Below are 20,045 nucleotides of genomic sequence, written 5' to 3'. Positions count from 1 at the left end.
GGAGGCTACATGAAAAGGCCATTAACTTAAAGGGAAGAGGAGGGTTCCTATGAACATATCGGTTAGCTGAGTCCTGACCAGAACAGGCACCAAGTAGGTGACCGAAGGAGAGGGGGTGGTGGGCAGTGTCCCGTGCAGAAGGCACGCAACTTCAATGGCCCTGTGATCCAACTGCTTCTCAGAGATAAAGGGTCTTGGTCAGATCCCTCACCTTCTCTAGGCTTTTGTCACCCAGAGGTAACAGCGCTGAATGTCACACAGGGGAAGCTGGCGTGAAACTCCTACCTAGATTTGTTACTGCGAGAGACATTGATCAAGGGACTCCTGGTTTAGGTCCTCTTTTTTTTTTTTTAAATAAATAGAATGCCAATGTGTCTTCCACATAACATCTTTCCAAGAATTACCACCTAAACTCCATGGGGAGGGTAGCAGAGCTTAAAGCAAAGCTGCCCTAGTTACAGTGGGCAGCAGGGTCCCACCATCTGACCTCAGCCTCCCAGCATGCCAGCCTCCTCCCCAGCAGCTGGGCAGAATCTCCAGAGCTCAGAGGTGGGCAACTTCAAACCAACACAACTCCTACCACGGAAGAAAGCCAAGCTTGTGGGGCAACGGTTCACCTAAGTCATCTTGGACTTTACAGATCCAAGTGCAACTGGCTTAGGCTATGATTGTGTTCATACCAGTGGGAAGCTATTCTTCTGAAGTGAGAGAAATCTTTGCTCCTGCAGTTGAAGAGGCCGTCAGACACACAGAGAGGGGAGGTCAGACACATGGCTCAGCGTATGTCTAAGACAGGGGCTCAGTGCAAGTCTCAGTGACTTGGAGTCTTAGATTTCCTGTTCTATAGGCAGCGGGGACCACAACTGTTTCTCGGTGTTACAGAGACTTACCAGGTCTTCAAAGCACTTTATTATTAGTAATGACTACTTAACTTTATCATGATAAAAGGGCAACTTTGTTTTTGCAAATGGCCAAACAACATTTAGTGCTTAAGCTGGTAAGGAAAAGCAATCAACTCCATTATTTCATACGTGTTAAAGGAGCAAAAGTATAAAGCATATACTTCCTAACCTGACATTACAGGTCCTATAAAAATTCTTGGGGTGAGGGGAAGAGCTCCAAACAGCTTTAGAGAACTGTATACATTTAGGCGTCCCTTAACACACACTGTCTGGAGGTGCAGAGCTTCACTGAAGTCAGAAGCTTCTGGAATGTTTGTGCTCCCTGTGGTGCAGCCATGTTCCAGCTGAAGGCACATTTCTGGTAGATTTGCTTTTATTTCGTGAGGGGAGGACAGCAGCCTGTCACTTCCTTTTCCAGAAAAAGGAACAGGCCTGGTGAAACGAGGTGGTCAGTAGGGCCCACCACTGTGTCATCATCCACTCTGCCCAGATGGTTCATGTCTCCTACAGTCACCATCAACGGCCTGCAACAGTAATCGCTGTAACGCTTATCTGCCAACTAAATTCCAGGAAACTCCTAGAAATGTGACTATGACTTTATCATAAAAGGGGAAAAAATCAGTAAGAAATATTACTTAGCAGGGAACGTATAGGAAGCAAAATGAAAGAAAATTAAACAAATATTTAAAATAAGAATGACCTACTATGTAGTAAGCGCTAGGTATTTTCATTCATCTCTTTTTATCCTTAAAAAGAAAAGAAAATATGAAGAAAATAAAAAAACCAGAAGGTGGGACACATAAGACTGACAAATCCAGGAGGTCAGAGCTAGAAAACATAGGACACGGATCTGTGAGTTGTGTGTTGAACTGCTAAAGATACCCCCTTGGTCCAGAAATCTTGACTAACACAGAAGGAATAACCAATCAATTCCTGGGTTCAAATGAAGGAAAGCGAAACACTGTGCTCCCAGCACAGGTTGGGTCAGGCTTCACCTGGAGAACTCGATGGCCTGATAGATCGATTCCTAAGGTGCTGAGCTGCATCAACAAGCACCACCTCGTTGAATGCTGACTTGGTCCTATCCTACTGGGAACCACTTCCCCTACTTTACAGCTGAGAGACTGTCACCTACAGAGGTCAACAGTGAGTTTCCCAAAGTCACCTCACACTGGTTAATAGAAGCAGGGTCCCAACTGAGGTTTGGTGACCTCCACAGCCATGATCTTAATGCTGGGTGGGGCACACTGTCTAATGTCAGGGACCAATGTCTCCATCTTGTTCCTGTTTCAAACACTGCTAGGTCCTATAAAGGTGTGCTCTTTATGAAACTTGAGAAAATAGTTTTAAAATGTGACTCTATTAAAAAGAAAACAATTTTGCTTGGGTCAAGAGGCACTGGGGCAAGTCTTTTGGTGATCTGGATATCTCTGCTATTTGGAAAATCTATGGACCTCTCTAGGTCTCAATACAACAGAGGTAATACTATTTGTTTCTAACTCCTCTCTCAGCTAAGAAAAGCTGAAGTCATAGGAGAGAAGCATTGTCAGCAATTTAGAACAAAGCACTAATAGAGTCAAGTCAGAGTCAATAAACCATTTCAAAACATTACTGAGTTACAGTTGTCCATTTTCAAAGTCAGTGCAAAAAGTCTTTGGTATTTTCTTCAAAAAAAAAAAAAAAAGAGATTTCAGGCTTACACGTCTGTTACACTGGAGAGAAACATAATCAATTTGCTCCAGTTGATTTTTGTCCATTATAAACATTTTGGTGAAATTCAATAACACTGCCTGTGGGTTACTTTCTGAGGCAAGGTGTCCAGATGCTTTGTTGTGGGTGCATGGGCAGTGACAATGTGTCATGGGTAAGAAACTAATGGTGTAGTCCTGATCTTGCAGATAATTTGATTCATGCTGAGCTTTTATTGGGCGGATGAATGATCATGGGTTGGGAAGCAATGTATTTTGGACAGATTGCTGGGACAGGTGATCAGAAAGTGCACCTGTCTCTGCCTGCCACAATCTGTCCCATGCATGACAACTGGTTCATAATACAAGAAGAAGGAAGGTTCTAGAATAATGGTAAGATAAACTAAAGATCTGCCCTCTGCGTAAACCTAAATGTGATGAATAACATACGAGAAAAATGGCTTTTTAAAATGTAGACAAGTGAAGATGAAAAGACAGATAGAGAAAACTCACTGAGCACAACAGCGAAGAACACAAGGACCAGTAAAGAGCACCCAAGGGTTAGCTGCGCGGAATGGTGAGCCATGCCACTTATTGCAACCCAGATATTAACATCTACCCTAGAAGAGGGGAAGTCTTTGCCCACCTGGGGCAAGAAGCTGCTGCTGAACTTCCTGCCCCACGCGGAAACTTCTGGAGCTGTCTCCTTGTCCTAACAATGGACTAGAAGAGAAACAGAACAAATAAGACCTACAGCACAGATTGGAGGAAGGAACCTGGCCTTTGTCTGGATTCTGAAAACACAAAGAAGGAGCCTATCCTGAAAATCAAACTAAGTGTGCCTCATGTACAGTTCCTCAGAGCTCAGACTGAGACGAAGGTGAGGTTGGTCCTGGGGAGGTGCTAAGCCTGGACGGCTGGCAGAAAAAAGTGCAGAAACAGCCCAATGGAGAAAGTGAGCCTGGAATCTCATCCCAGAAATGCTCCAAATGACACTACCTGGAGGCTCAAAAGTATAGAACACACAGAAAACAATTCATTTTGTACTAGAGTCATCAGACATAGAGACAGAAAGATTAGCACACCAAGGACTTCAGGTATAGGACTAATCTTAAAAAAAGAAAATGAAAAGTTAAGCATTCAAATGTTTAAAATGCTTTAAAACATAAAATAACCATGTGAAAAAACATAAAAAATAGCAGGTCTAGAAAAGACCCATGTAAAAATGTATAATAATAAAACTGTACTTATAATTTTAAAGTGAATGGGAGAGTTAAATAACGGAAGACACAGCTGAACGGAAGATTAGTGAACTGGAAGGCAGATCCAGGGACTGCTCAGAATACAGGACAAAAACACACAAATAGAAAATTTAAGAGGTTAAGAAGTAATAAGATAGAACACGAGTATTAGAAAAGTATAGACAGAATGGAGAGTGACAATATCTAAAGAGATAATAACTGGGAAATTTCTAGGATTAATGAAAATTTTTGCATAAGGAAGGACATAAACCTTCAATGTTTGAAAAATGCGTTAGACACACGGTAATATAACTGAGGAGCACCTAAAGGAAAGAGATGACCAGGGAATAACTAGCAAAACCAAAATTCACAAGAAATGACAAAAATATAGACTTTATACTAGTCATAAAATGGCTACATGATAATGACACAATCTCCCCCACCCTGCCCCAGCACCACCCTCTGAAGTCACCGTAGATTACATCCACTTTAGCTCTCCTGGAATACTGAGAAATTAAAATACTTTCAGACAAAGTGAGATAAAATGAGAGTTTGTGACTGACACATTGTCAATGGGAGATTTATGAAAAGTGTGTTTCAGGCAGAAGAAAACTAAACTCACATAAGCAGTGGAGACCAGAAGCCGGCAACAGTAATAACACCATGGTGGACTGCACAGCCCAGAGGGATCTCAGCTTTCTCCCCAGGGCTGTCCTGACACTGTGGTTTCACATGGCTGGATTTCCAGGACTAAGCTCCATCTTTGAAAGCACTGCTGGCCATGCTCCGAGCTGATGGAAATACTTCTGGTCCTGTCATTACCACAGTCCCCACGGGACCGTCTGCTCCTGGAGCACCCAGTGGAGGGACACAGCCCCAGGGACTCTGACCTGCTCTCAGCCGTACTGGAGTCACTGGTGTGGCAGGTAAATGAGTCCTTGCAAGTCTCAGCTTTGACACCTCTAAAAAGAACTAACAAAACATGTAATAAAGTCATGCATTGCTTGACAATGGGATACACCCTGAGAAACATCCTTAGGCAACACGGTCACTGTGTAAACACCAGAGTGCAGGGACACAAATGAGGACAGTGACAGTGTCACTGAATGACGTAATTTTATTGGATCACCTTCAAATATTGGCCCATCCTTGACCAAGACATTATTGCATTGCCCATGATTGTACTTGTGAAGATACTAACCCCCCTGCTATGGAAACACTTCTCATAATCATGGATATTATACATCATGTTAGTTCATTTATTTAACGCACATTTCAGACTGGCTATGAAAAGTCCCTCAAAAGCTCATATACAGAAGGTTTGGTCCCCACAGCAGCACTGCTCAGAGTTGGGGCCTTTGGGGGGTGACTGGCTCTGACCTGATCAATGGATTAATCCATCGATCGATTCATAGCTCAAAGAGCTGTTGCAGAAGGAGTGGAAACTTTAGGAAATGGGGCCCAGTGGGAGGAAATGGGTTGTGGGAGGTTGTCCCCTTGAAGGGTCCTTTGTCCCTGACCCCCTCCTCCATCTGTCTTTGCTTCTGGGCCACTGTGAACTGAGCTGCTGTGCTCTACCACATGCTGCCCTCACAATGTGCCGCCTCCCCACAGAAGTGACAAAACCGACACCTCCAAACCACGAACCACAATCGATCGCTCTTCTCTTAAATAGTTCTTTTCTCCGATTTGCCCAGGGATGGAACGCTAACGCAATGAACAATGCGTTATGCGGCCCTGGATTTGCTCGGGGAGAAAAATTAGAGCACTTATGCTACCAAAAGTTTGGGCACCAAGTGCCCACACTGTGCAGGCCCTTCCCTCTGTCCTGGCTGTGGGCACTGCCAAGCTCAGGGCATCTAAGCAAGTCCTCCAGCGGCAGCACCATGCAAGTTCAACTCAACTGCTGCGTTTTGTGAAATCTACAGGGAAGTCACCAGTAATGCTCTTGATCGGGCTGGATTTGGAAGATACATCCAGGCCGCTTTTGCCTTCATAAATCACTCTCTGCACTAACATCCAGCAACAGGAAAATCAAAACAGAGCAGAGAGAGGACAGACTGGACACAATCTGTCTGTCACTCTTCCTTCAACACAGGACACACCCAGGAAATGCAGACCCTTGTGGCATGGAGCAGTGCTGGCTGGCAAAAGGCTGGATTGCTGACAGCTCTGAGCCACAGCCAGCCACTGCTGCAACTCAGTGAAAGACACACATTCACCAGGCATCCGGGGATGGACAGAGGTCTCTGCCGCCAACAAAACAGCATCTCTCGCCACACGGGTGTCTAAGAAGAAAGCTGCCAGGGAGGAATTTAATATCTTTTGGGCAGACACCTCACAGAGCTCCACAGCTAGAACAGAGGTTTACATAAATATTCTGGACTTAGGCAAAAATGTCAAAGAGGGCCCCTTTCTTCTTTCTTTCTCAAAGACAGGATCTTGCTGAGCCTTGAACTCACTATGTAGCCCAGGCTGACCTTGAACTCAGCGATCCTTCTGCCTCAGCCTCCCAAGTACTGCGATTAAAAGAGGGGTACCACCCTGGTTATCTTTGTTGTCACCAAATAAACCAATGTCCAAATCAGAGTCCCCTCTGGCCATCACCTATTTTTAAAGGCCGTAGAAATGACTTGATTCATAACATTTTCAGACAACGTTCTGCTTCCTTCTCTTTTTTTCTACCTCTCTGCCCAAATCAAGACTGAATGGGCTTTAAACAAAGCGCTCCCACTGTCTCTCTCGCACAGTCACACAGTCAGCTTTTCATCATGGGGACCAAATTCCTGCACAACCTAACAGGAGGCGAGGTTCACTTTGGCTCATGAATTCACAGGTTTGCTCCACAGCTGGCTGACTCCGAGGCAGAAGCGACTCAACCTGTGGCTGCCAGGAAGCAGAGAGAGGGGGAAGGAGGGTGAGGGGAGCGGGGGTGGGAGGGGGCCTCCTCCAGCAAGGCCCACTGAGGCCAGCACCTCCGCCACAGGATCATCTCCTGGAACCCCCACCTTGCACACACAGACTTCTGGGGTACGTTTGACATCTCAACCATGCTGCATCAGTAACAACCAGGAAACAGCCATGAAGGCTGCTTGTCTTGTCTGCAGCTCCCTGAGAGGTGGGGCGGGTCTGCCGGGGCCTCTCCAGGACACCACACTGTCCCTTCCTATGATGGCTCTGGGTGACAGACTCGGGGGCATAGGAAACAGCAGCATCTGGGTGTCAGGAGGGCTGGGTCCCCCAGACTTCCCTCTACCACCTGTATCACCTGAGCAGGTGTCCGACATCTCTGGGCCTCTTTCCTTCATCCATGGCAATCACTAAGCTCTCTGCCTTCTCAGTCTTATGCTTCCCTAAGTGCCCACGTGCAGACAAACAGGCTGACATCCAGGAAGAACACCTTTCTAATTCACCACACGATGCAGAGTCTGCCCGTTCTTCCCTGGCCCTGATGGTTACTGATGACAAACAACGGATCAGGGCCAGGGGACCGGCTGTTCTCAGTATCCAAAGCTGATTCTGCAGTAGCTGGCTCTGAACAAGCAGCTGCAAAGCTGCTAATTGCATTCAGCAAGCTGCTGAGTCACTGTCGGGGAGCATCACGTTGTTCCGTACTGATGCGAGGCCCATCCTGTCAGCAGCCCGGAACACTTCTTTGTGATTAAGAACGGGGGTTTGCAGAGATGTGCGACGGATCGGCTTTCACAATTTATGATGAGTAATTAAAATCTAACAGGCCACAATTAGAAAGCATCCACCACAACCTTATTTTGCCATTTGTCTTTTAATTAAATACGTCCCATGATTTAGCTCTAACTCTGCACGGAGAGCCGAGTGCTCTGATGTATTGGTTATGACATCTTGGAGGAGGAGGGCAGAGAGAAGGATCTTAAGTGTTGTGCATAAATCACTGATCTTTCCCTTCCCACATCACAAGGGTGGTATTGAGAGAGCCTGGCTCTTCCCAGCACTGCCCCTGTGCACTGGGGGGCACTCGGAGCATCCAGGGGAGACCTAAGAGGGCAGGACGAAGTTGACTGGTGAACACCACGGTGTTAGAAAAGAACCATTTCATGGCACCCTCCAGCATGAACCAGGGTGCAGGAAATACTTTCTGGATGGGAAAATCCAGTTTCTTTTCATGTTATTGGTGACTTTTCACAAGTGAGCAATGGCAGTGTGTGTCAAGGCCAAGGTCACTGGAATCAGAGCCATGGCACATGATATGGGGAGCAGAGTCCTTGGGGAGGCCCTGCCATGCTGTGCAGAGCTGGGGTACCACCAGAGGCCTGCCACAGAGCTGGAGGAGTGCAGAGGCCAAGGGTTCGCTCATCTGCATCACTATCGGGAGTTGGATGTGGGAGGAGTTACCGGACTCTGGAAGCTCAGGAAGAATCCATGACTTACTATTTTTTTTTTTTTTTTTGTCTTTTTTCCTTTTTATTGGTACCGGGGATCGAACTCATGACCGCCTGCTTGCAAGGCAGGTGCTTATGCCACTGAGCTAAATCCCTAGCCCCCATGACTTACTATTTTTAAAGGATTTCCCACCAGGATGAGGGCTGGTAGGACAGCATGAAAGGCAGTTGATTGACAGCTCATTGGTAGGTTTGCTCTTTTGCTCACGAAGAAAAACTTGTCTGTCACTTGCTGGAACTTTCTGTGTTTTCACTATTTTACCAATCATCAACTGGGCAGGACAGAGACATCTGACCCCCACGCTGGGCGATGCTCTCTGCCTACTAATCTAGAAGGTGGACAGAGTTCAAGTCCATTGGCCTGAGTCAGCTGAGGTTGGCTTCCTTTCTAGAGTGATAACAAGAGGTTCAATTTCCATGATTTCCCAAAGTGCGTCATAACTACATGTAGAAAGCTCCCAGGAGCACAAGGAAAGAAGCAGAACACTCTAGGGTGAGTTAATGGGGGCCCTAGCAAAGTGATATCCAAAATGGTGGTGAGGAAAGGCTTAGAAATCCTAGAAGGAATGGGTTCACCATAAAGATGCCTAGTGATGAGGTGAAAGATTGAAAGACAGTGTATCAGTAGTCATTGTTTTGACTAGCTGTCCCCCCCAAAGCCCCAAGAGCTCACAGCTGCAGCTTGTGAGTGGTGGCTGGATCATGGGTGTGACGGTAGATTATGGGTGAGTGATACTGGGTTAGTCCACTGAGAGGTTTAGCATAGTTCTGGGTGTGGCTGAAGGGATTTATTGAACACGGGAGCCCACCTTTGGTGTGAGTGGCACCAACCAATAGGCTGTAGCCTGGATGAAATATAAAGGGAAAAGGAGGCTGCTGCTACTGCTTCCTGTCTGCCCCACCATGGACAGTTTTTCTTCTGGGTTCCCCTCTGCTTTGGAGTCAACCAACTCTGGACTGAAACCTCTATAAACTGTAAGCTAAAATGTACTTTTCTTCATTTGACTTGCGAGTCTCGGGTATTTTGTCTCAGCAACAGGAAAGTAATGAAGACAGATTTTTACTTTTTAATATGATCTAGACTTTCTTCGCAGACAGAAATAAGAAGTCATCAAGAAACTCCTTTAAGTGCTGCTACCAAACTCACAATTTGTCCCACATCGATTCTTTTCTTTCTTCCTCTTCTGCCCTTCATCCCACCTAAGGTTAACAAATCTCATCATGATAATAAGCCTTCGAGTCCTTTCTTTCTGGAGATCTGCAGCCCTCCTCTCTCCTGCGGCCCATCCTTCCTCCCAATGACCTTGGACGAGCTTAAGTCCACTCTATCTTAAATCAGCTTGTTTTCTGTAAGGATCACTGTGACTTCTGACTCTCCAAGCTTCCTAAAAATATGCAACTCGCTGCTGTCTCCTCTGCCTCCTACTTGCTGGCCCATCACAGTCCTCTAAGACAGAGACACCAAGCAGGGGCCAAAGTCCAGTCTGTGCTGTGTTTACCAAGCTGTGTGTCTGGCATGGACCTGGGTCCGCATCCTTAGAGAGGGTCTCCTGGCCAAAACCCCTCCAGGGCATGCGCAGGGCGGCTGGGACACCTTGCTTCCTCCCCTTCACCCTGTTCCTGCTGCATTTAACTAGTTTCTGCTCATTCTGTCCTTTCCGATTGAAAGTGAGGGGCCTTGCTCCTCTCCTAATGCTCTCTGCCAATACCGCCATGATACTGCCTTGTGACAGTCACTCGTCTGTGCCCCAACTCCCAGCCCCGCCAATTCCGAAGATCAGGGATTACACTAGTTTTGTACACTGTTTGGCCAATGCTCTGCCCATGGCAAATGGAGAGACTTCTTCACCCTGAGGAAGATGCCACAGGCCCAGGACCCTAGCCTCCCGAGAGCTGATCTGCTCAGTCAGCTGGGCAGTAGCTCCAGGTATTTGCCCTTGTCCCTTTACCAACTCTGACATCTTCCCTAGTGCAAGAGAGGGAGGGAGCTGGCAGTCTGCCAGTGGCTGGACTCAGGTTATAGCTTTGGGAGGAGGAGGATGAATATTTTTATGGCCTTTTTGCTTTACAAACTATAAAAATCCCAGAGGGAAGAAATGTGCTTGCTTTAAAGGGGCCTTCAGTTTAGAAGGCTTAGGCCAGGATCAGAGGCCCCAGAACAAAGGCCTGGCCAGGGTTCTCAGGTGGCCCAGACCACTTCCTTGTTCTCATTATTCCCATTGGCAGCTTTATTTGTTCCAGTGAGGTCAGCACCTGCCCCATGAAGAGCCGAGGGCTGAGGGCAATGCAGCGATCCCTCGCTGGCCTCCCCACGGCTACCGCCTTCCATCCAGGCGGAGACCCTGTTCTGTCCACCGACCCCGCCTCCGACCTGGTCTCCCCCTGCAGGGGACATGATCCTGGGAGAGAGACGATGAGGTGGGGTGGCCTGCTGTGTCTCTCTCGCTGCCCCTCCCCTGGTTCTCGGCTGCAGTGGCAGCCTTGGCACGGGCACTGCCAGCCATTCCCATGTGCTGCTCTCCTCTTCTTGGGGGCCGTCCCTGGGGTGGGGCAGGATGGCTCCCCGAATGGTGTCTATCCCTGCAGTGAGGAAGGGAGCAGATTCCACAGAGGACAAACTAAGAACTCGACCAGCGGGGAGTTGGTCAGGAATGAAGCTGTATCCCGACCTGCACTTATCTGTTTCAGATGTCTGCTTTTCCACTACCTCTGTGTGGGTGGACAAACAGGAATGCCATTTATTGGATGCCACATATTGTCAATCTCAAAACATCAGCGAACTCAAGTCTGTCATGGTTCCAGGCTAAGCACATGTACATCAGAATGCAGAGCATAGAGGGTCCTGGTGTTCGAGCTTCGTCTGTGTCTGCTGAGTGAGGGAAGGGAAGCACCCAGGACTGGCTTGGGCTGGTGAGAGTTGACTTACTGGTCACTGTTCCAGACTCTGCCTAGGACTAGCAGTACCCCGACCTTGACTTACCCTGTCTGGGCCTCAGGCACGCTACTAGGACAAAATGATGTGGTGCGAATTCTTTAGTCTACACTGGTAACCACTGCCCACTCTCGGGGAGGAAGGCGGGCTTTACTTCCTCTTACAGTTTCTACACTGATGTAGGCTGTGTCCCTTGTACCAAGCAGGCACAGGCTGCAACTGAGCCCCACCCTATCACCTCGCCATGTCAGAATAAAGCTTTTCCACTGGACATGGGTCCTGAGATGTTTTATTTATAGCTTTTGCTCAAAATGTTAAGTGTCGTCTTCCTCAGCCAGCTTTGCAAGAGATAGGTCCAGATGTCAGAGGGAAAGGATTAGAGGGAAGAGGGCTGAGATTCTGAGTCCTCGTCTTGCAGCAGGGAAGGAAGTAGGGAGACCAGCAAGACCGGAGGAGGGGATGGGAGTGCTCCTGAGACTGAGCTGGCTGGCGAGCACACTTGAGCATGTTATTTGTTAGAGCGATTCAGGTAAGATCTTAATCTTAAGAAGCGGTCCAAGGTGAAGCACAGAAAATTTAAGGAAGGAATTAGATAAAATGGGTCTTTGGATATAGATTTGAAAACCAATTGATCTCTAAATTCAATAATTACAAGATTGGCAGATGGGAAGAAAATGTTCAAATGAGAAGACAAATAAGGGAGTGGGTAGGGGGAAAGGAAAGAAGGGGCAAGAAAAAAAAGAAGGAAAAACAGAAACAGGTTTTTGTAAATAAACAGGGGAAGCGCTATTAAAGAGAGGGGAGTTGAATGGGGAAAGAGAAGAAGCAAGATCTATCATGCACAGGCACAAACACCCTCCAATGAATGTTATACCAATGTTATCCATTATATGTGTCCAAAAGGAACCAGTAAAATACCAAGTGCCCACAAAATAAAATAAAACAAAAAATTGAAAGAGAGGCATTGTGGGAATCTAAACAAGGGTTGACACATTTTGACAATTAATGATGAGGGACCATTTAGCAACAAGGAGAAGGCTGGCAAGCAGTTCTCCGCTGCCCTTCCTGGAGAATGTACCTGTGCTTTCAGCAGGTGCCACCCCTGTGTCCTGCCACAGGGGACCTGGTGGACGACCCTCAAGCATCATGCCCTGGTGTTTTTCCCTTCCATCTGGTGCTAAAGCCAGCCTTTGTGCTGATGGCATGTGATACCTGTGACAGTAGGTTATTCTCAATACACATCTAGACTCAGACCAGAAACACGCTCTAAATCTGACCACTTATCACGATGCAGTCAAAGACCACTACTGGGCGGGAGTGGGCAGGCCCCTGGGCACTCAGCCTGGTGCTTCTAAGAAGCACCACTTGTATAGTGTTCTGAGGAAGCCAGGAACTAAAGAGCAGTTTTTGCTAAAAACCATGACTCTTCCCTTGGGCCTAAAAATGCCCAATAGATGAGCAAAAGCAAAACGAAGGCTGACCTTCATTTTGTAACTTCGTCATCCTGAAGCTGCATCGAATCCCTTCTCAGCCTTACATTCAGGTTTACATTTAGAGAGCGTCTCCTAAAAGCTGGCAAAACAAGGTTGATGAGCTCTGAATTTACATGCGCTCATCCCCTTCCAGATCGAAGATCAGAATCACTAAAATCACTCTCAGGATTCACAGGGACTCTGAGCATCTACAAGTCTAGCTCCAGACCCCTTCCCTGGAGCCATGCTTAGAAGTGTCCAGACAGCCACTGGCCCGCCCTGTAGTCACGAGGATTCCAGGAAGAGCAAAGCCTCATGGGATGGAAACCACCACAGAGACACCAATTCCTGGGGATGGAACTGCCCTTCCTGCCCCCACAGCCAGGAGACCAGCACTGAGATAATGCTCAGCTGGACCCTAGCCACCTCAGCTCGTCCCTGAAAGCTGGCCTCCTGCTTCGGTGGGGACAGACAGTGGCCCTGTGGCTGCCCAAGCTGCAGTCCCTTCCTGTTTTTGCTTACTCTCCTTTATCACATCCTTAAGCTAAAATCCCCTGCCATTTTCTCTTACTTTCCAATTAAAGTTTTTCCCCAAAAGTCTGGGCTTTTATTTTAATATCTATTGCCACAAAAAGCAAAGATATTTCTATCTTTGTCACTGTCATCCAAACCTCTGTCAAATGCCTGCAGTGACCTCTGCCTCCTAGAATAGCCAATACCAGTTTCTTAAGCCCTGATTGAGGTCTGCCAAGACCATCCTTTCAACAGCCAACAAGCCCATGTTGGCTGGAACTCCACCTGTGACTTCTGGTGCCACAGGAACTCCACCTGTGACTTCTGGTGCCACAGGAACTCCACCTGTGACTTCTGGTGTCACTTCCTGTGATGCCCACCACATGCCCTCCTAGAGCTATGGGCATGCCACTGTCCTCAAAACTTTGCAATGCTGTCCCCTCTGTGGGCAGTGCTTTCTCTGTGGTCTCCTCAGGCCTCATCCTTTCATTTTCCCTTAGCCCAACTGCTGCCATTGATATGAAGCCTTCCCTGACTGTCCCATTTAAGCCCGAACACCCCCTTGGCCACCCTCTGAAATGTCACACATGCTCCTTGGAGATTTTATTATTGGTCTCTGTGCACAGCTGCACAGCTGTCGTGTTGCCCGGCCCTAATTCCACACTGCAGATGGTGACCGAGCAGAGTTTCTCCCAGCCCTAATCCAGTTTGTATTAGAGAACAGGGTGTATGAAGGCCACAGGTCTCTCTCAAAGGGGCCTGGCTGAAAGCCGGATCTAAGAAGGCTGCGAAAGTGATCGCCACACAACCTCTGGCCTCACTGTTACCCACCTGTGTGGCAAATGACAGCCCCACAGCTGTTGACAATCGCCATGGCAATCACCAGAAAGAACCAGGAAAGGGGCAAAAAGAGGTGGCACCTAAATTCCCAGAAAATCTCTACCTGTTCCCAGAAAACACACCAATATTCCTCTGCTTGGTTAGGTGAGATACTCTCCTTGCTTTTACCCTATATTTACCACCTCTGGAACTCCAGTGGGTCAAGAATTTCATTTGTTGATCCAGCTCCTTGTTGGCCAAGATAAGTCTTTCGCTGCTAAGTTGGTGCATGGTCTGGTTATTGGTTCCACCATTCTCAGAGGGAAAAGGACCCCATTTGGAGTCAAAAACTGGTAATACGGGCACAGTATTCTCTCATGAGTTTTACAGACTGCAGCCATCTCTGAGCACAGTAAACAGGGTTAATAAATACAAATCTACATTGACACTGACCATGCCTAAGTGACATTCATTCTTTTGGGGACTGAGGGCACGAGATGCATAAGATTTGATATCTCCAGCCCAACACTGCTATCTGTCCAGCTCCTTCTGACACAGCTTCTGGTCTCCCCACTCCATCCTGCTGCTGGCCACAAGCTGGGCTGCCCATGTCAAAGCCCAGGCCAAAGGAGGTGCTGCTTACAGAGAAGGCTGACTTGGAATCACTAAGCAATCCACCAAGCTACTTGGCTGGGGGTCCTGAGTGGCAGGACTTCAGTGACAAAAGGACATAAAGCCACCTCTGGATTATACTGAGTGCACACAAAAAATTGGCAATAGATGAGAATCTACAGTGCCAAACACACCATCACCACTGCTACACACACACACACACACACACACACACACACACACACTTTAAAGTCTTCTCTTCCAGGCACCATCTAAGGACCATGTGGCCCTCAGGCCCCAGTCTTTGTTCACAAGGGCAGGCGCAAACGCTCTAGCAGAAAGCCACCTGGCTTTGGGCTGGTCTCAGCAGTGTAAAAAGATAATTACGTGCCGGCTGCCTGGGAATGTAAGGTATCAAGCAGATCACTTTAGTAATTAAAATAATGAACAGAGTCACTTGGGCTGGAAGATATTTTTTGTCCTTTAAACTGAAGACCCGAAAGAAGAGATAATTCATGAATGCCAGAGGGCCCTCCAGGCAAACCCATCTCATCATGGGGCACACTAGGGGGGAGCTTGTCCCCACATCACACGCCTTTGGGCTCCTTGCCACCGTGCTTCTCCGCAGAGCTCCAAGCGTCCTGCACAAGCTCCCAGATGGCTCACTTTGGCAGGGAATGTGCCTCTAAAAGTCCAGCGATTCATTTATTTGAGTATTTGATATAATCAGTGGACATTCTGGGCTTTCTTCAAACAGACCCTTTAATTCTACTGCCTGTGAAAGTGTGAATCGTCAGGTACAGGAGACACACGTGCACAGAAACTGGTGTTTGCCTGCGTGGGCCAGCTGTGAGCAATAAAAAGAGGACAGCACAGGCCCGCGTGGAGAAGCGAGTGTTTCTGTCTGTGCAGCAGGAGCAGGCTGAAGGCGAGGTTGTGCTGGGGTGGGGGGCAGCGACCCCCTGCCCAAGGGCTCTGAATCGACACGCGCTAACTCCAGACTTCCAGGAAATCTCTTCAGAGCCTGCTTTCCCTGAGAATTTGGCATCGCAAGAGCCAGAAAGTAGAACAGAGCTAATAATAGTCTCATCGCTGTCACCGCCCTAACAGGGAGAGGCAGTTTTATGTTTTTAATGGCACTTTTCTAGGACATCACCTTATGGGGGTACTTGGGAATGTTCACCGTGGCGGAGTCCTCTAGATTCGGTGGGAATAGCAGTGCCCACATGGAGTGCAAGTGCTGCTGCTGGTCCAGGTAAAAATGTGATCAGCTGGGGACAACTGTGCCGATCATCACCATCATCTCCTTTGCCATGAGCTGTAACTGCCAAATCCAAATGGATCCTGCCTGGACATTATGTTCACTATATTGTGGATTTTAGTTTATACATTTTTTTCTGTGTTACATTTGGCAAGAAAAAGGACTAAATCTTATCTGATTTCATCCTTTTTTTAGTTTTTGGAGACAAGTTCTTGCTATGTAACCCAGGCTGGGCTCGAACTCAGCATCCCCTTGCCTCAGCCTCCTGAGTACTAGGCTTACAGGGATATACCACCGTGCCCTGTGGACTGAATGTGCTGTCCTCTTTAAGGCAGTTGTCTTGGCTATATCCCAGCCACAGGGCTACCTCGGAGCTTGCAGGTGCACAGCAGAGGCCCTCAGCACCGGCCCTGTGTTCTGGCCCTGATGCACTAGACTAAAGGCAAAGCATCCGTGCTCTTCCTCCTGCCTCCCTGCACGGCCACTGCCTTCCCTGAGACTAGCTGGGCAGGGTTTGAGAGTGGATGGAAGCCTCTGGGCAGGAGGCAGTGCAGGAATCAGACAGAACTGTGCTCGATTCTCAGCTCTGTGACTTCTGAATCCTAAATCCTTGGGATGCTATGAACCCCAGAGCCACTGCTTCCTCATCTAGGAGTGGAGACCATGACAGCCCCATCTCAGAGGACTCTGTGTTGGGGTCTGTCAGCGACTCATCGGTATCGGGGTACCATATTGTTGGTTGGGGCACCAGGCTCCCAATCCCAGTGGTCTCAAGGAACACAGAGCAGTGTTGGCCCCATGGGGGCAGGGCAGGTGAGGGCCTGACCAACAGCAGTGACTCTGGCTCACATCCTCTGCCTGTTCTCCAGCTCTGCTTTGGCAGAAGGCAGTAGTGCTCCAGCTTTCTGTCAGTGGGTCCAACTTCCCCCACAACACACTGGAAAACCCCATCCCCAAGCTCTCTGGAGACTTGTAGAACCTTCTGGCAGATCACTGGCCTCTTGCTATTGCCCACCCTAAACCAATCCCGGTCCTGGGGGCAGTGCTGTGCGCTGATTCACCTGGGCTCAGTAGAAAAGAGGTGCCAGGGCCCCCAAACGTCAGGCTGCTAGTCACTCAGCCAGGGTGGAAGGATATGGAGACAAAGCCCAGCAAGGCTTACATATAGGTAACATTTTCCCAATCAATATTGATTAGCAATCAATAAGTGAGATTGGTATTGTGTATAAGTGTGAATAATTGACAGTCATTAATTACTCGTTGACAAAACAAGCACTTTTGTGGTTTACTTCCTCCAAGGAGAGGTGCAGTCATTTGGATTTTAAGCATCTTCCAAAGACCCATGGGTGCAGTCTTGATGCCCAGCCTGGACGCCCTGTTGGGGAACTGTGGGAACTTTAAGAGGTGGCATACAAAGGGAGGTGTCCAGTCCCTAGGAGTACCCTTCAAGGGAGTCCTGGGACGTGAGTCTCCTCTCCTTTGGTTTAGTTATGAAGAGCTCTGCCTCATCATGGGCTCCCGTCATGATCTGCTGCCTTTTATAGAACTGAATTCGAGGGGCACACCCCCATGGGATGAAACCTCCAGAACTGTCAGCCAAAATACACCTTTGGTCTTTATATTCGAGTGGACCCTTCTCTACAAAATCAATTCACTTGGGGCTGCTCTTAATTCCAGCTGATTGTAAGTTAAGCCTGTTTTTCCTACACAAAATAATGGAAATAACCATAATGCATTCCGAACTTCCCCAGGCACCCTTAACTAACCTTTTGTGTGTAATTTGCCAGAAACACCTATAATTTTCCTGGGGTAGTCACCAAAAATATTACAACACACGCCTAGTTTATCAGATATAGCAATTTCCAACTGCACTCAGCATTCAACTTGACCCCTTTGGCTTGCAGGGAGGGAGGATGAATGGGAGGTGTTACTGTTTGGAAGGAGAGTCCCCTTCCATAAGGACATCAGGAATCTGGTCTCTGGTGTCCTTTCTCTCCTTGGGAGAGGCTGTGGCCCACCAGGACCTGCTTCTGGCTCATGAGGTGTCAACCTTTTCAGAACTGAAAACCAGCCTAAGGTTGTTTCTCTCTTTTCTTTAACACTGTTCTGCAGCCTGACGTGACACTGTCATTAACCGAGTCAGTGCAATGACTGGCTTTTTCTCTGCCGGGTGGGTGGGTCTTCTCTGCAAACATTTGTAGCTCTGTCCATTCTTTCAGGGCTTCTTTCATTTCAGAAGAAGAGCTCTGCCGCACTGACTGCTGATATTCCCTTCCTCTTCAGAGAGCAGTAACTCTGAAGACAATTCCTCCACAGGCAGTTCCTCTGAGCATTCCTTTACCGGTTTCTCAGGATCACCACTGTCCACCTGCAAGCCTAGGGACTGTGCTGTGATGACCACAGAGTCAACAGAAGGCTCAGGCCCCTCTACACAGCCTTCAGGGTCTCTCTCCTGTATCATTCTAGGCCACACCTTCCTCCAGGCAGGTCTCAGTGTCTTTAGACTAGCCCAAGACTGCTCAATTAACCCCACACAGGAAAGGATGTTGCAGTGTTCCTTTAAGAACTCTTTAAGGCTTAAACATGTACCTGAGACCGTCTGGAAGCACTTCAGGTCAGTTCTTAGTGAACGGCTTCTTACAGTGAGCTACAACCTGCTGGCCCATAGGCTGGCCCATAGGAGTTGAATTAGGTGGGAGGAACTGCCTGAGAGCCATGGGAATTCTTAGCCAATTCTTCTTCCAAATCTCATGTGTGAGCAGGAGCATGGTCCATGTTGAGGAGGGACTTGAGTGGTAAACCTTTGCTCTCTGGATATTTTGTAATAGCAGGACAGAAATCCACCCTGATCCACGCAAGGAAAACTACTCTTGTTACCCGGGCTTTTGCGTTAGGTCTCCACGTGATCCCTGGTCTGTTCTTCCTGTCTGGGTTTTCTGAACAGTCTAGGGGGTCTCAGAGTGATTAATGAAGAGAGGCTTTGTCTTGAGACCACACTTGCACTGGACATGGCAATAAGGTTGGCCTGTGCTTCGCAGGTCTGTGGCCTGAGGTTTCCTTCTCTTCCTGGGTAACATTTTCTCCTGGACATGTTCTTCCAGAAAAGGCCAGTTTCATCACAGTTGAAAACTTGAGAGCAAAAGCTGCTTCTCTGTGTTCCAAGTGGTGTATGTGATTTTCAGCAGCCCGTTTATCAGTACTGGCTGCTTCACCATGCTGAGGTATGCTATGAACCCAAGTTCTTGCTTTAAACTGTGAAACCACCCCTTACCGACATGAAAGGTTTTACCATTACCGCTTGTTGATGGACTGTCCTTTACGAGATCTACATTTACAGCCCTAGCTTTTTCAAAAACTATAGATTTGGGTAAGCTATGATCCACCATCTGCCCTTCATTATCCACACTAATAATAGTGACCTTATACCTCATCTACCACTGTGGATCGTGGCTTACTAATCTGAGCCACACCAGCTTCCTGCAGGACTGTCAGGATGGTGGATTTTGACTCGCTGCACGTTAGTGACATTAGTCACATGAGAACCACTCTCATATTTCTCCACAGTCATCTTCTTCTTTTCAATTATGATTGCTGTCTTTATCTTCCTTAGCTTCTTTTCCAGGTTTCTGGGACTGCTTTGATAGCAGTAATCTCAGCGATTATATAAAGCATTGACTGAAATCACGTCCACAAACACACACACCTGGGTACAGACTGACATTGTATGCACTTATATATGTTTTCTGGCATCACCTATCTTTGTTTACAACTGTACAAATGGCTGATACCCGGGTCATAACTCAAGAATTTAGGCATAAGCTAAACCTAAAATTCCAGTCATAACCCAAGTTGTTTGTATGCTAGGCTGGTCGTAACTTGAGGGTCCGCTGTAAGTGTATTGTCTCAGGCATTTTGTTATAGTACCTGAAAGTTAGCAAAGCAAAATAGCTACTTTTAAACCCAACCTGTTTTAGACAACTGTGCTTTCCGGGTTGCAAGTGGTGTCTATACATAACCATCTCTCATATGACACAACCTTAACCTAAAAATACTTTTGGTTCCCGGTGAGCCTTCAACAACTACATTAGGAAGAATAAAGTTTTGTCCTAAACCAGGCTTGTCACTTATTGAATGCTAGCATGAAATGTCATAAGGCTGACATAAAGCATGGCTTTCCCCTCTGACAT

General features: G+C 47.6%; 1 protein-coding gene across 8 annotated transcripts in view; it reads right to left on the bottom strand.

Moving 5' to 3' along the window:
* Fars2 (phenylalanyl-tRNA synthetase 2, mitochondrial) overlaps nt 1-20,045 on the bottom strand; it is a 453,335-nt gene that overhangs the window by 10,946 nt on the left and 422,344 nt on the right. The gene's annotated exons all lie outside the window — the stretch shown is intronic.

Source organism: Cavia porcellus, unplaced genomic scaffold (genome assembly GCF_034190915.1).
Source record: "Cavia porcellus strain 051 isolate PalLab524CR breed Dunkin Hartley unplaced genomic scaffold, mCavPor4.1 scaffold_13, whole genome shotgun sequence".
Lineage (NCBI taxonomy): Eukaryota > Metazoa > Chordata > Mammalia > Rodentia > Caviidae > Cavia > Cavia porcellus.
Note: the sequence above shows the minus strand (reverse complement) of the source record. Positions and strands in the feature narration are given on the sequence as shown.